This window comes from Polypterus senegalus, chromosome 5 (assembly GCF_016835505.1).
Source record: "Polypterus senegalus isolate Bchr_013 chromosome 5, ASM1683550v1, whole genome shotgun sequence".
NCBI classification, from domain to species: Eukaryota; Metazoa; Chordata; class Cladistia; order Polypteriformes; family Polypteridae; genus Polypterus; species Polypterus senegalus.
Window position 1 is genome coordinate 99,684,301 of NC_053158.1, and position 16,622 is coordinate 99,700,922.

Consider the following 16,622-nt stretch of genomic DNA (forward strand, 5'->3'; position numbering starts at 1 on the left):
TACTGTTATTTAACAAGATCGTAACAAAGGTTTTGCTTGTGTTATATAGGAATGAATGTCTAATAGATGCACTATGGGAAGACTATTAAAACCCCTATTGAAAAGAGTTACTGTCAGTAAGTATGTGGTGATTAAAGGGATGTTTTTGGCTCTCCTACTGTCCAATCTGGCTCAGTTTGTGTAATAATTATAATTCTACTTCTACATCTACTGTGGATGTAGCAATGCAAGTACTTGCTCTTTAAGCTTTCTCTGTGGAACACTGAAGTTTTTCTCTCTCGTTATGCGTGAAGGACAGTCCTAACCATTACAGACATTCAAGCTCAATTGCATTTTAATGTGTACTTTTTTGCAATGAAGTTCTTACATTCTAATCTTCTACAGACTATTGAGAGTTGTATAATAGAAATACACAGTGAGTATGTCAAAGAAAATGGTCCTTGAATACAACACATATATGTAATACAGTATATACAAGAAATATCATTGCAGTTTTCAGTATTTCACTGAGTAACCTTATAGCCTATGGACAAAGACTGTGTTGTGAGTGCTATTTTTTCCTGAACCATTTCTTAGAATCGAACAGGGAGAAAAGTGACTAGGCAGAATGCCTAAGGTTTATAATAATACTGTTTGACTATGTAAGGATGCATATGCTATAAAATGCCCCAATGAAGAACGTAGCTGTGCATCAATGACATTCTGAAGTAACTTTTTAGACTCTCTAAAGTTCTTTGCAGTTCTTGGCCAAGCAGATACCATATAAGGATGTTACAGAAGCCAGTGAGAATAGACTCCGCTCTACACATCTAGACATTTTTGAGAATTGATTGAGATATCTGGGCTTTCCTCAGGTGTCTAAGACAGAAAATACGTTGGTGAGCTATCTGGTCTACAGCTACTTCCTCTGATATACGGTAAATGGCTGTGTTGTCTGCCTTTTCCAGTCTATGAGCAGCTCCTTGGTTTTGAAGAACTGAAAATAGCGTTGTCCTGGAACCATCATATCAAAGACAAACAATTTTCTGTAAGGCATGTTATCTCAACATTTTGCTGTTTCTTAAAAGAACATTCCTAAGAAACCTTAAGATATGAACAAAAAAGTGTCAGTAGTTACTTTGCAAAGGGTTCTTTCAATTTTATCCCCTTTAATCTAATAAAACATTTCTTTATGAACAAAGCTTCAATTAAATTATAGGGCTGCCAGCCTAAGAGTTCCCAGTCACTATATCACTTTCATTCATTGAATAGTAAACCAGCTATAATTACAGTATACAAGATGTTCAGAAGATTAGCAGTTACTTGGACTATTACAATTTCTCCGACCTTGAAGATTCAGGTTTACAACTTGAAAAAGCTGAAGTACTATCAGAATCCACTTCCTTCTAACAAAGATTTACTGTGTTATTCTTAATATTAATATACTTGTGACTTGACATTTGAAGAAGGGTCTGGCTGTAGACCGTGCACTCTCAGCCATATGCACGCTCAGCAACTGACGTCAGATGCACGCTCAGCCGCAACAGGAAGTGCAACCTGGGAGTCGTTTCCCAATTGCTAAGTTGGTACGTTTGCTAGTTATAGTCTTACCATTTATGAACAATATAGAATATTCTTAATATACAGGCTGGCCTGTGTTGGTTTATTAACATGTTTACAATTTTAACAGATCAAGTTAGCCAAGGTAAATGCTTGCCTGTTATTGTAATTACCAGCATCATGGCCGTGGTAGCGTAGCGAGACCGCTGATGTTTAGAACGTGCTAGTTTAGTGTTCCCACTGTTATCCCAAGGAATAAACAATTTTGCAACCATCATAACTTGCTAACATTATTTAAATTTAATGTATACAGTATTTACGTATGAATAAAGAGTAAAATGTAAATAAAACAAATAGAACAATTCTGTGTCATTAATAATCTTATATATCAGAACTGTAATACGTACTATACTTTACATGTCATGAGGTACCAAACTGTGATTAATAAATGGTAGAGGGAAAAGGACATTGGACACATCAGTAATCAAATGTTTATATATTAATATAAACATAAGGAACCCCCCCGTCAAAAAAAACCCCAACAACAACAAAACACATTCCAATAAAAAACATTAATTTAGTTAAGGAGGCAGCAGTACATAGTTAACTTCCTGCAATCCACCATTTCTTCTAAAAACCTGTGCATGTCTTGCACATGGTTAAACCCAAAATAAAATGGGGCCAGAACATCATGGGGGTATTTTTTGCACGTGGATTACTCGTTTAACCGGATGTAATTGTTGCCGATTTGGCATGATCCTGGATCTGTCGGTTTTTCGAAACTCTTGCTGGATGTGTTGTCATAGCAGCAGATCCAAATCCATTTATGTATATAAGGATTAGCTCACACACTTAATCAGTTTCTGTGCATGGAATTCATTCAGTCATGGCTTTGCCGTTCATGAATGAGCTACTAATTGATATCAGTGCGCAAAATTATAAGAAGAGAATTTCATATAGAGAGGGTTTTGCGTGATCGGCAAGATCCTTTATTGCTCCTGGAGGAAATTCTTTTCGAAAGATACCACTTTAGCCGAGGGGGAATATTGTAACTCAAAGATTTATTAGAACCTTATATTCGAAGTCAAACTAGGTGAAGTCGGGCTCTCACAACCACACAGACAGTATGCATTGCTTTGAGTTTTTTTGAAAGTGGCACTTTTTTTATATACTGTAGGCAATGCGGAAAATCTATCTAAAAGTGCAGTTTGCCAGGCAATTCGTAAAGTCTGTTTGGCTGTGAAATATTTCCTTCGGGGTTTCTTAGTGTTTCCTGGATACCTGCGTGTGCAGACAATAAAAGATGCGTTTCATGCCATTGCAGGTAGGTAATAGGCAAAAACACCCACAGCTCCATAAAGAATCTCGCAATCAGCCTAATATTCTCATTACCCAGGATTTCCAAATGTAATTGGGGCACATGGGACTGATCAGAGTGGAGTTTGATCAAACATTATTTGGAAAATGTACCTCTCATCCTGATAAATAATCAGACACAGTGTCTTCATCAAATATTTGACCTTCGTCAATATTTTGTTGGTCAGACACGGGTTCTAGGGATATGACATTCCCTGCAACTGACCCAACAAAAAAAAAAATTCCCTCAGAAACAGGGCGATGAGCATTTTGCTGGAGAGCCATCTCTTCTGCAGGGGTTAGGTCTGGACCGCGTGAACCTCCATCTGTTTTTTTGCTTGTTAAAATTAATGTTTCTTATATCATATATGATTCTTTCCCATGTTCTCCTTGTGCTCACGTCTGATCTGGAATTATGACATATTAAATAATAATTAATCTGACACATAGGAAATGAAGCGCTGCGTTCAGTAAGTACAATGCACACTACTTGTGCGTTTAATTTGTCAGCCACTTTTTGCCAGCTGTCTTTTCTGGTTTGGGCTGCTTTTCCAGTGTTACCCCTTGTGCATATTAAATCTTGAAATTCATCATATCCTTCGAATAAAAGGTCCTGCTCTGCTTGTGTAAAAAAAATGCACTCGTTCTTTCGTCCTTTTGTTGCAGCCTATCAAAGACTTGCTGATCATGTTTTCTAGACTCAATATATATGGGCTTTTCAATCAGCATGGGCGTGCGCATTCATCTTGGATGATTAGATTCAGCTAGACTAATCTAATACACGGCTACGTTTGAAAAACTGACTTATCCCGGATGAACTTCACCGGCATTAACTCATCCAAGATGAGGCATCTGATCTCGGATGATTTAAGCGACGTACGGAAAATACCCCCCATCTCTATTAACTAGTGAATCTTCCTCTGCATTCATTGCTTAGTACTCCTGCAGAGCCTTCCCAGCATCTTCCTCTTTCATAGTCAGTATCTGGGGCAACTGGACCAGACCAATGAATTGGTGTTGGTTGTCACTGCACCACTGACTGGCTGTTTTTGCGTGTGCAAGGACAGATACCTTAGACAGGAATAAAAATTGGGTGTATTTATGTAAATGTGTTTTATGCACCCCTCCTTGAACCGTCACCTTATCGTGGTGGAGGGGTTTTCATGTCCCAATGATCCTAGGAGCTATGTTGTCCGGGGCTTTATGCCCCTGGTAGGGCCACCCAAGACAAACTGGTCCTAGGTAAGGGATGAGACGAAGAACGGTTCAACAAACCTCTGATGAAAAATAAAAACCTTGGACGACGTTTTCCCTTGCCCGGACGCGGGTCACCGGGGCCCCCCTCTGGAGCCAGGCCTGGAGGTGGGGCTCGATGGCGAGCGCCTGGTGGCTGGGCCTGCACCCATGGGGCTCGGCCGGGCACAGCCCGAAGAGGTAACGTGGGACCTCCTCCCCATGGGCTCACCACCTATGGAAGGGGCCAAGGAGGTTGGGTGCAGTGTGAGTTGGGTGGTGGCTGAAGGCAGGGACCTTGGCGGTCTGATCCTCGGCTACAGAAACTAGCTCTTGGGACGTGGAATGTCACCTCTCTGAAGGGAAGGAGCCTGAGCTAGTGCGCGAGGTCGAGAGGTTCGGCTAGATATAGTCAGACTCACCTCGACGCACAGCTTGGACTCTGGAACCAATCTCCTTGAGAGGGGCTGGACTCTCTACCACTCTGGAGTTGCCCCCGGTGAGAGGTGCCGAGCAGGTGTGGGCATACTTATTGCCCCGACTTGGAGCCTGTGCATTGGGGTTTACCCCGTGGACGAGAGGGTGGCCTCCCTCCGCCTTCGGGTGGGGGGAAGGGTCCTGACTGTTGTTTGTGCGTATGCACCAACAGCAGTTTGGAGTATCCACCCTTTTGGAGTCTCTGGAGGGGTGCTAGAGGGCATACCTTCTGGGATTCCCTCGTTTTGCTGGGAGACTTCAATGCTCACGTGGGCAATGACAGTGAGACCTGGAAGGGCGTGATTGGGAGGAATGGCCCCCCCGATCTGAACCCGAGCGGTGTTTTGTTATTGGACTTCTGTGCTCGCCACGGATTGTCCATAACGAACACCATGTTCAAGCATAAGGGTGTTCATATGTGCACTTGGCACCAGGACACCCTAGGCCTCAGGTCGATGATCGACTTTGTGGTCGTGTCGCCGGACTTGCGCCATATGTCTTGGACACTCGGGTGAAGAGAGGGGCGAGCTGTCAACTGATCACCACCTGGTGGTGAGTTGGCTTCGATGGTGGGGAAGATGCGGTCAGACCTGGTAGGCCCAAACGTGTTGTGAGGGTCTGCTGGGAACGGCTGGCAGAGTCCCCTGTCAGAAGTAGCTTCAACTCCCACCTCCGCAGAACTTCAACCACGCCCCGAGGGAGGTGGGGACATTGAGTCCGAATGGGCCATGTTCCGTGCCTCTATTGTTGAGGCGGCTGACCGGAGCTGTGGCCGCAAGGTGGTGGTGCCTGTCGCGGCGGCAATCCCAACCCGTTGGTGGACACCGGTGAGGGATGCCGTCAAGCTGAAGAAGGAGTCCTATAGGACTTTTTGTCCTGTGGGTCTCTGGAGGCAGCTGATAGGTACCGCAGGCCAAGCGGAACGGCTTGGTTGTTGCTGAGGCAAAACTCGGGCATGGGAGGAGTTTGCAGAGGCCATGGAGAACGACTTTCGGACGGCTTCGAGGAGATTCTGGTCCACCGTCCGCGCCTCAGGAGGGGAAGCAGTGCAGTGTCAACACCGTATATGGTGGGATGGTGCGCTGCTGACCTCGACTTCGGGACGTTGTGGGTCGGTGGGAGGAGTACTTCAAAGACCTCCTCAATCCCACTAACATGCCTTCCAATGAGGAAGCAGAGCCTGGGGACTCTGAGGTGGGCTCTCCCATCTCTGGGACTGAAGTCACCGAGGTGGTCAAAAACTCCTTGGTGGCAGGGCCCGGGGTGGATGAGATACCGGAGTTCCTTAAGGCTCTGGATGTTGTAGGACTGTCTTGGTTGACACGCCTCTGCAACATCGCATGGACATCGGGACAGTGCCTCTGGATTGGCAGACCGGGTGGTGGTCCCCTCTTTAAAAGGGGACCGGAGGGTGTGTTCCAACTATAGAGGGATCACACTCCTCAGCCTCCCTGGAAAAGTCTATTCGGGGTTCTGGAGAGGAGGGTCCGTCGGATAGTGAACCTCGGATTCAGGAGGAACAGTGTGGTTTTTGTCCTGGTCACGGAACAGCGGACCAGCTCTTCACCCTTAGCAGAGTCCTGAGGGTGCATGGGAGTTTGCCCGACCGGTCTACATGTGTTTTGTGGACTTGGAAAAGGCATTCGACCGTGTCCCTCGGGAATCCTGTGGGGGTGCTCGGGAGTATGGGGTACCGGACCCCTGATAAGAGCTGTTCGGTCTCTGTACAACCGTGTCAGAGCTTGGTCCGCATTGCCGCAGTAAGTCGAGCCCGCTTCCAGTGAGAGTTGGACTCCGCCAGGGCTGCCCTTTGTCACCGATTCTGTTCATAACTTTTATGGACAGAATTTCTAGGCGCAGCCAGGGTGTTGAAGGGGTCCGGTTTGGTGGACTCAGGATTGGGTCACTGCTTTTGCAGATGATGTTGTCCTGTTTGCTTCATCAGGCCGTGATCTTCAGCTCTCTGGATCGGTTCGCAGCTGAGTGTGAAGCGGCTGGGATGAGAATCAGCACCTCCAAATCCGAGAGCATGGTCCTCAGCCGGAAAAGGGTGGAGTGCCCTCTCAGGGTTGGGGAGAGATCCTGCCCCAAGTGGAGGAGTTCAAGTATCTCGGGTCTTGTTCACGAGTGAGGGAAGAATGGAGCGTGAGATCGACAGGCGGATCGATGCGGCATCCGCAGTGATGCAGGCTCTGCATCAGTCTGTCGTGGTGAAAATTTACCAGTCGATCTACGCTCCTACCCTCACCTATGGTCATGAGCTATGGGTAGTGACTGAAAGAACGAGATCGCGAATACAAGCGGCTGAAATGAGTTTCCTCCGCAGGGTGTCTGGGCTTTCCCTTAAAGATAGGGTGAGAAGCTCAGTCATCCGGGAGGGGCTCAGAGTAGAGCCGCTGCTCCTCCGCATCGAGAGGAGTCAGATGAGGTGGCTCGGGCATCTGATCAGGATGCCTCCTGGACGCCTCCCTGGTGAGGTGTTCCGGCACGCCCAACCGGGAGGAGGCCCGGGAAGACCCAGGACACGCTGGAGGGACTATGTCTCCCAGCTGGCCTGGGAACGCCTTGGGATTCTCCCGGAAGAGCTAGAAGAAGTGGCCGGGGAGAGGGAAGTCTGGGCCTCTCTGCTTAAGCTGCTGCCCCCACGACCCGACCTCGGATAAGCGGAAGAGGATGGATGGATGGATGGTGTTTTAAGCAATTATTATTGATATATAAAAAATATCAAAAAAATGTACTTGTACTTCTGGTGGTATTGACGCATCCTCACAGTAAAGTATAGTACGTATTACAGTTTTATATATAAGATTATTAACGACACAGAATTGTTCTATTTGTTTTATTTTCATTTTACTCTTTATTCACACGTAAATACTTTTGGTAAATGACCCTTTTGGACATTTTCGCGATAGACATATGAGCGCTGACAAAATAGCGCAGATTAAAACGCGGTGTCAAAAATTGCGGCAACAAATTCGCGAAAGTTTCATTAAATATGAATTACTAGTTTAAAGCATATGTAATAATGTTTATTTTAGAAGTCAATATTATGAGACGCGGCATGCCATCAGCACAGCACGCAGATAGTCCTTAAATTCACGCCCCGCGGCATGCCATCAGCAAGGCACACAGATAGTCCTGCAGGAAGAATTGCAGCAAGACGTCTTGATAGTTGAGCATATTTAGACTTGCTGGCTGCCTGACTGCTGGTAATTCCGCTTTGTATACAACGTGTTATGCCAACCCTCGACTGAGTTATTTGTTCGTGGCATGCCATCAGCAGTTATAACAGTTACAACCTAGCACATAATGCGCACGTGCGTGTCCCACTCTCTTGGCCTCTCTCGCGATTTTGTCATGGCGAGTTTGTCGGAGCGCATTTGTCGGAAACCAGTTAGCACGTTTGTCGGCGCTCATTTGTCCATCGCGTTTTTGTCGGCACTCATATATCTATCACGCTTTTGTCGGTGAACCAATATACCATAACAGGAAGGGGTTCTTGCTTAGCAAATTTCACCATCTGCAATAATGCCAAACAGGTCAAAGACATGAAAAAAATGAATCATTATTCACAAATACACCAGGTAGGGAAAAGACGACGATGGACGATACAACATAAAAGTAGAATTTAGCACCTCATTGCTCCCATTTAGTAATGCATATAGTTTGAGGTTCATGTATCAGTGCCAAAGTAAAAAAAAAAAAAGAAAAAGAAAATTAAGAACAAGCTACTGAACTTATTTCCCAAAAAAATAACAGAAACCTTAATAAAGCTTCCCCCAAAGCTCACAACATATAAATTTAAAAATGAATGTTCATGTTTTCATGTTAGATTAAGACAGTGTTAGAAAACAATGAAATAGGAACAATACAGCAAAAAGTCTTGGTGATAGGATTTGATCTTTATGTAACCTTTGGGTTATCCACTAGCATTCTAATAATCTTTTATAGTTAACAGAAAATAGATGCAATGTAAATGGAAGATACTGCTCAACAAATTTTGCTGGGAATATAGGGTAGTACAGACAGTTGAAAAAAGCATCTAGTAGCTTCTCTCCACACTTCTCTTGGCAAACACCACCACTCTAATAAAATGAAGGGAAATCCATAGAAGACTATAAATCCTGCAAAACAGTAACATGTTCTTCTGTACCAGCAACAGAGCATTATGATGATCTTTAAAACACCCTAATTAATCAACAGAACTCCAAACCCCCAAGTCTCTTTTACCAGATGTGTTTATTTAGAACTTCCTTTAAATAATCTTCAGGTATGATGAGCATGTCATCCCAAAGTATTACTCTACTGTTTACATTATAAAGGCACAGGTATACCATGTAAGAGTTTGCATTCTAGGTGGTATAACCCTATTTATTAGGAGGTTCTGGAAGGGTTTTCATAAAAATAGTTTAAGGACAATAAAGGTGCTGCCTTTGGTAAATACTTCTTTCCTTAGTAAATGTGTTCATTGAGTTTAAAGACAACAAAATGAGTGTGCAGAAATGGGTATGGGGGTACTTGGGGGCAGAAGGGGAATGCAGGTCAGCAGAACTTTCTAGAGCAGGGGTCTCCAACTCCAGTCCTGGGGCCTCATGTATAAACGGTGCGTACGCACAGAAATGTTGCGTAAGAACTTTTCCACGTTAAAATCGAGATGTATAAAACCTACACTTGGCGTAAAGCCATGCACTTTTCCACGGTACCTCATGCCTTGTTGTACGCAAGTTCTCCGCTCGGTTTTGCAGACTGGCGGCACCCAGCGTCAAAGCAGTGCTACTGTTCCTGTGTGGTTACTCATTATTTTCCTGACGCGGCTTTATAAATACACTGAAACTAACCGCATATTGTTTATTAGTGTAACGCATCTGATTGTAATTAACTTGTAACAATATAATGGACCAGGGAACAGCCATAGTATTCCAAATACCATAACTGCTTTAGTGTTGTTACTCTCACTTCTGCTTCTTCTTCTTCTTCTTCTTTCAGCTCCTCCCGTTAGGAGTTGCCACAGCGGATCATCTTTTTCCATATTACTCTCACTGCACCACTCGGAGTATTTATATCACTGTATCTGAGTGTGAATCACAGCAGCAGCTGATCGGAAAGAGAATTATCGGTATACAGCATCAAGCACACACTGTCTCAGCCACGGCAAAATGTTTCAAAGCCTTTCTTGTACGGACCTCGCGGTTCAGAAACAGTTTCATCCCAAGAACTATAAGCGCACTCAATCAATTGCTCCTTATAGAACTGTTTGTATTTATAAGTACAATCACCCCACTGTAAACTTGCACTACAGTTATAATATCGCACAACCTGAGCCACTTTATAAAGCGCGTATTTACATATGATGACGGTATCATTTTTAAGGTAAAATGCAGCAAAAGTGTTTATTAAATTATACAGATAAAACTTTAACTTCATTTAAATAATCTATATTCTTCACTGGGAGTGTCGTGAAGGATAGAATAATTAAACATGTACTACGAAGATATTTCAATGTTCCTTAAACGTTTTGAAGAATCAGCGCTAAGCTTACAGATGGCTTAACATTTATTACAGAGCTGATTGTGTGGAGATCGGTTACTTGGGGAAAGAAAAGCACTGACTGCAGTGATGGCTACGCCAATATATATTGAACATAAAACAGAAAGAGAAAATAACAACATAGCTAAAAACGCAATGACAAATTTCAGCAAAAGTTAAATGCTTGTGTCATGAGCACGAGGCGTCTATGCAGTGTCTGCAATCGACGAGGCCATCCACCGTGCATAAGCTACCTTACTGACATTGGCGGGCGAAGGAGCCATCAATTCTTCCTCTGCCCAGTTTCACCACAAGACTAGAGCCGCCCCTGAGTACTGCTGCAATAAATTATTTCATCGAAGTGAAACACATGTTTAATAACGTGCTTTAACTCCTATCATCATGAAAATGATATCATGTATACATTTCAGTATTTTAGTTATTCAGAGAGCTGTAATATCATGAATGTCTTTGGAGGAAGAGAACTGGTTTAAGAAGCAAGTAGTGATTCACACACACAGAGCACACAGAAGATCAAATACAAAACAAAACATTTAACGTGCTACTTTAATTACGATGTGATTTGAGAAACTGGTTAATTAAACGATTTTAAGATGAATTTTATGATGTTCTACTTTAATGACAAAATAAACTACGTGATTAAAGTGGAAATGTCGAGATTGAAGTTGACATTTCGTGCTTTTTCCCCACTGTGTGCCTTTTTTCTCTGTACCCTAATAAGCTTTCATATGACACTCAGACAGTGGGCTACAACTCGCCTTTTCACGGCGACTTTGATATGTGATTTCTTTTTTATTTCCGGCACTGTGCGACAATGTGAACGTGAGCTTTCAAGTTTCTCCAAAACGGTATGTCACTCGATCAACTTCCTTTTGTTGATTATACCACGGTTTAATTAAACAAATAGTATGTTTTTCCTTTGCCTCCACTTGGTATTCGCTGAAATTCTTATATTTTCCCCCGTGCTTTTCCCATTGTCTTTTCACAGAAGGCTGCGCTTAAGGGCGATTTATATTGATTTGCATATTCAAAGAGGTGTAATTCTGGAAGGAGTTGGGGCGTTACATAAAGCACATGCACGAGCGTTACTTTTCACACTAATCGGGATTTATGTAGCAGAAGAACGTGGAAGTTGGAGTACGCACAGATTCCTGCATCTGGATTTTTCTGTGCGTAAGCACATTTCAGCTTTTGTGCTTATGCCATGTTATAGTGCGAGTTCTACACACGCCGTTATACATGAGGCCCCTGGAGAGCAACTGTGGCTGCAAGTTTTCATTCTAACTCTTTTCTTAGTTAGTAACCAGTTTTTGCTGCTAATTAACAATTTCTCTTTATTTTAATTGACTTTTCTTGAGACTCTGACCGCTGAATTGATTCTTTTTTATTTATATGTCACCTAAACATAAATTTCATGTGAAGTGAACCAACAGATGACCAACTAAGTTGAGGCCTCAAACTCCAACCATCTTCACTTCATGCCGTTTGTTAATTTGAAGCCAGTTCTCATTGCTAATTAAACCCGTTATTTCATTCCATGGTGCTCATTCTGCCTTGGCAGACATTTCTAAAACTGTTGATTTTCTTTTTTAAGAAAGCTGTCAAAATGTTTTGTGGACCTGAGCAGACATTACTGAGGCCTTCACCTTTCTTTATTTTCAGTTATTGTGTGATGGACACAGGTTGTTATTTAAGTGTTGGTTCATTTTGCATCTTAAAATTGTTTGGTGGCTAATTAAGGAAAAAATAAATACTTAAGGGGCCTGAGTCTTAAGTTGTGCATCAATTAAAATTAAGACAAATAGTCAATTAGCAGCAAAATCTGGTTACTAATTAAGAAAAGGGTTAGAATGAAAACCTTCAGCCACAGTAGGTCTCCAGGACTAGACTTGGAGACCCCTGTTAGAGGTTAAATGCCTCAGAAAGAATTGGCTCACCGCTGTAGTTCCAGGCCCAAGGCCCAGACTAGGCAAAGTCAACTACACACTTCAGGCACAGGTTTCCCACTTTCAATTTCCACCAAATATCAAACCATGTAAAGGCAGCAGATCACAAAATATCAAAGTAAACGTTAAATATATTGTAAAGTAAGGTGAAGTAACATAGATAATGTAAATAACCCAAAATACAGAGTGAATTAATATATAAGAAAAACAACCAAATATTTAGTTATATAAAATACTTGCAATAAAAATTCTATACAAAAAACATTCCCCTCAAAAAACCATTAATTACAATAAATACAAAAAAAATACTCAGCACGCATAAAGTTTGAATTGGAACAGCGACTGAGAAGATTTTGGAACATGACAATGCTGGTCTAAGTCCTCAAAGTAAAAGTGGATGGAAAAAGAATGACTAAAATGATGGTGCTACCCCCAAAGTAAGTAAAGCAGAAAAAAAAGAACAGTCTCACCAATTTGAGTCCAGCAGATGTAAATTATTTTCCAGATAGAAACCAGAGAACATACTGTATATATATGTCTAACTCTGGTGATGCAGATTCCAGAAATTCCTCAAATATGGTTTAATTCGTCAAAAAAGCAAAAGTGTAGTCAAAATGAAGAGTTGGCAGAAGAAATTCAAGATGTAGACACAACTGCTGTCTAAAGCCCTCTATATATAAAAGTAACCTATAAATCATTTTGACCAGAAACAGGAAGTCCCACCTCAAAGGGTCAGCAGCTGTCAAGTATGTGTTTTCTCCATTTTATTTTAATAGGTGGTTACTTTCACACAATGAACAGCTCAAAATTCTATAAAAGGACAACAAACTAACAGGCACAATTGAACAGACCAATATAAATGACAAACACCATGTAGCACCACTACATTCCACCCCCCCAAATTATTTTCCATCTATTTTTACTTCAAGGATTTAGGCCTGCTTCATCATCTTTCAACATCTTTGCAGTCAATATTCAAATCTGAATCCAGTGTTTGTTAAGTTTAGGGTATTTTTGTATGTGTTGAGGGTAATGGGTAATTTAGGGAATATTTTTTGTATAATTGGATGTAGTTATTTATTAATTATATATATTTTACCTTACTTACAGGCTGAACAACAGATGCAATATACTCTATTTCTAAAATAAGTCTCAAATAAAGGGTATTTTTTCTTTAATTTTTTTAAAGGTTGCAAATAATGTAAATATGTTAATAGTCAGTGAATATGTGTCACAGTGAAGCAGTGTTAGAGCAGTGTCATGTGGTAGCTGGAGCCTCTCCCACCAAGAAACAGAAGTAGGCAACAGGGCATCAGCCCATTGTAGGGGGAACACACACACACACACACACACACACACTTTCATCAGAGGCCAAATTCGCTATATGCACAAGGTAATGCTGACATACTTCAGGTAAAATCTCAGCCAGCTGAGTCCCTCCTGTTGTCCATACTGTAGTTGTGATCTTTGTTTAGTGGCAAGAATGTCCGAGAAAAAGAAGTTTAAGTTTCAGCATCTGCGGTGGGTTGGCACCCTGCCCAGGATTGGTTCCTGCCTTGTGCCCTGTGTTGGCTGGGATTGGCTCCAGCAGCCCCCGTGACCCTATTCGGATTCAGCGGGTTGGGAAATGGATGGATGGAAGTTTCAGCATACAGATTAGCTGTACAGCTGAAAACTGTTCTGCACCCGTATGTAAGTACAACATGGTACTTAGTTTTCATACATTCCCGATGCAGAAATCCAATATAAATGGATCATAGTTATCTGGAGAGAGAGTTTTATAGTTAGTCGCCATACCCGAGTTTGTAGTCAGCATTTTAAAAAGAGGATTTTTACGAGCCATGGTCTGAGACAGAATGGTGACTGTTCTGATGAAGGGGACAGTCCCTGCAATGTTTGGGTGGAACAAGTTCCACTTTCAATACTGGGACTTTGGGATGCCACACAAGGTGAGGTGGATGACGATAAAATTCTTTATGACCACTACTGTGCTTCGGCTCTGGATCCAGTTGTTGCCAACCATGCACCTGATGAAAACATGTTTTATTTAATTTAATTTCAAATTTATATAGCATTCTTAAAAGACAACAAGTCTCAACCAAAGTGCCGCAAAACACAATCAACTAAAACAAACCAAACATTTAAACAAAATAAAAGAGAAGAGTAAAATAGACATATTTTAAAAGGAATAAAATGACTAACAGATTAAGAAAGCAATAGAAGGAGAGAAATACAATCACCTGACACAATATAAAATACAGCAAGACAGAACAGACAACTGAGTACAAAGTGTTTAAAATAACTCAAGCCTAAGAAAATAAACAGGTTTTTAAATTTGACTTAAAAATATCTATTGTGGGGGATGACTTAATAAAAAGATGGAAGACTATTCTAGAGTCTTGGGGCAGCTCCAGGAAAGGCCTGGTCACCTTTAAACCTCAGCCAAGAGCATTTACAAGATCTGATCAGAGGATCATAGGGCTCGAAAGGTAAAATGGAGGCTCACGAGGTCAGAGATATAGATTGGAGCTATGCCATGGAGATGCTTAAAAACAAATAATAAAACCTTAAATTTGAGTCTGTATTTGACGGGCAGCCAATGCAAGGACACAAGCACAGGAGTGATGCTCTCTCTTTTCTAGGCACCAGTTGGAAGCCTTGCAGCTGCATTCTGGACCAGCTGCAGGCCTGACAAACTCGACTGATAGAAACAGAAGCATGAATGGCTATTTCCAGAACCTTAAAAGACAAAATATGTTTCAGTTTTGATATATTCCAAAGTTGAAAGAAGCTACCATAAACAACCAAGTTTACTTGTTTGTCAATTTGAGAGCACAGTCAAAAATAATACCAACATTTTTATCATGGCTGTGTACATTAGTTGACAGTGGGCTCGAATCATTTGCTATAATTCTGTCAGAATCAGAATTCCTAAATATGACAAAATCTGTTTTGTCTTGATTTGGTTTAGGAAAAATCTGTGACATTCAACACTTAATGTCCCTTAGACAATACGAAATGAGCTGCAGAGGGTCATCTTGACCTGACTTAAGTGAAAGGTATAACTGTATGTTATCTGCATAACAGTGATATAATATGTTGTATTTCTGAAAAGTGGACCCACTTTAGTGCAGACCACTTTAGTTATGGTAGCCTGAATGTCATCCCTATTTTTCAGCTGATCTAACAAAACTGTGATTGTTCTTGTCAAATAATGTGCTCAGGTACAAAAGAAATAAGATGGCACACTTGCCAGATTCAGCAGCTAGAAGTAGATTATTAGAAACCCTCAAAAGAGCAGAGTCTGTACTATGGAGTTCTATAAAACCCCGCTGGAATTTGTCCAGAATGTTATGTGTAATTAAAAAGGAGGACAATTGGTATAAAAAAACACTTTCTCCAAAACCTTAAATAGAAATGGGAGCATACAGATGGATCTAAAATGATTAAGAACTAATGGAAAATGCCATTTGTTAAACTGCTATTTATTATAGAAAGAATGCTAGGACCAACTCCCTGCAGCATATCTCTAGGAAGTAGTGTGGGGATCACATCCAGGGTGAACATGGTAGGCCTGATATACATTATTAAGTCAGTTAAGTAAGACATTGACACAAATTCAAATTGATTGAGGAAAATAGAACATACAGTTGAATCATAAGGATCATAGGACAAAGGTGGAATGTGTGCTTTTTCTCAATAAAAACCTTCTGAAATCTTCACATGCTTCTGTAGTAGCCTCAGGGATGGCTGTGGTGATGGGGTGCAGTACTGTATTAAATGTGTCTGAGTTTTTTGCAATAATGTCATTGAAGTATTTTGCTCTTACTACTTTGCTGGAGGACTGGTAGTTAGCCAGACATTCTCTGGTAGTAAACATAAAGATTATCTTTCACTTCCATTTTCTTTCTACCTTCTGGCATTCCTGTCTGAGATCATGGGTAACAATATTTAGCCACAGCTGATTTTTTACTTTGGGCCTTCTGCATTTCATTGAAAACATATGTCTCAGAGAGGAGATCCTCCAAATGAGTAAACAAATTGAAACTCTTACAATGAAGCAGCGACTTGGCCCTCACAGTTTTGCTGGCTCAGACATTTGCTTTCTTACAGGGTAAGATGGCCAGTTCATGTTATCATATATTAAGCTTACACAACATATTCACCTGTCCCCAAATAAAGTTTAATGATTAATTATTGAAATCCTGTTTTTCCAAAGAAGCCTAATGTGGTCACATAATTGACCCATGTATGTTCGTAGTTGACACAAGTTTTAAATTATAACATCTGAATTGTATTTCTTCAGGTTTGTATTCTATGACCTCCTCAAGCCCCTCTGGGCCTCAATAGAGTCCTCACTGTCATCTATGGTCAGTGTGGCACAGGCTCAGACAGGCACATTCACAGAGCTCACTTCCACCATAGTAAGTACTTTTAATATCAATAATAATAATTACCATACAATACAACCTGAGAGAAATCAAGGTTGATGGATTTAAATTAAGTGTAGAGAACCAAAATATA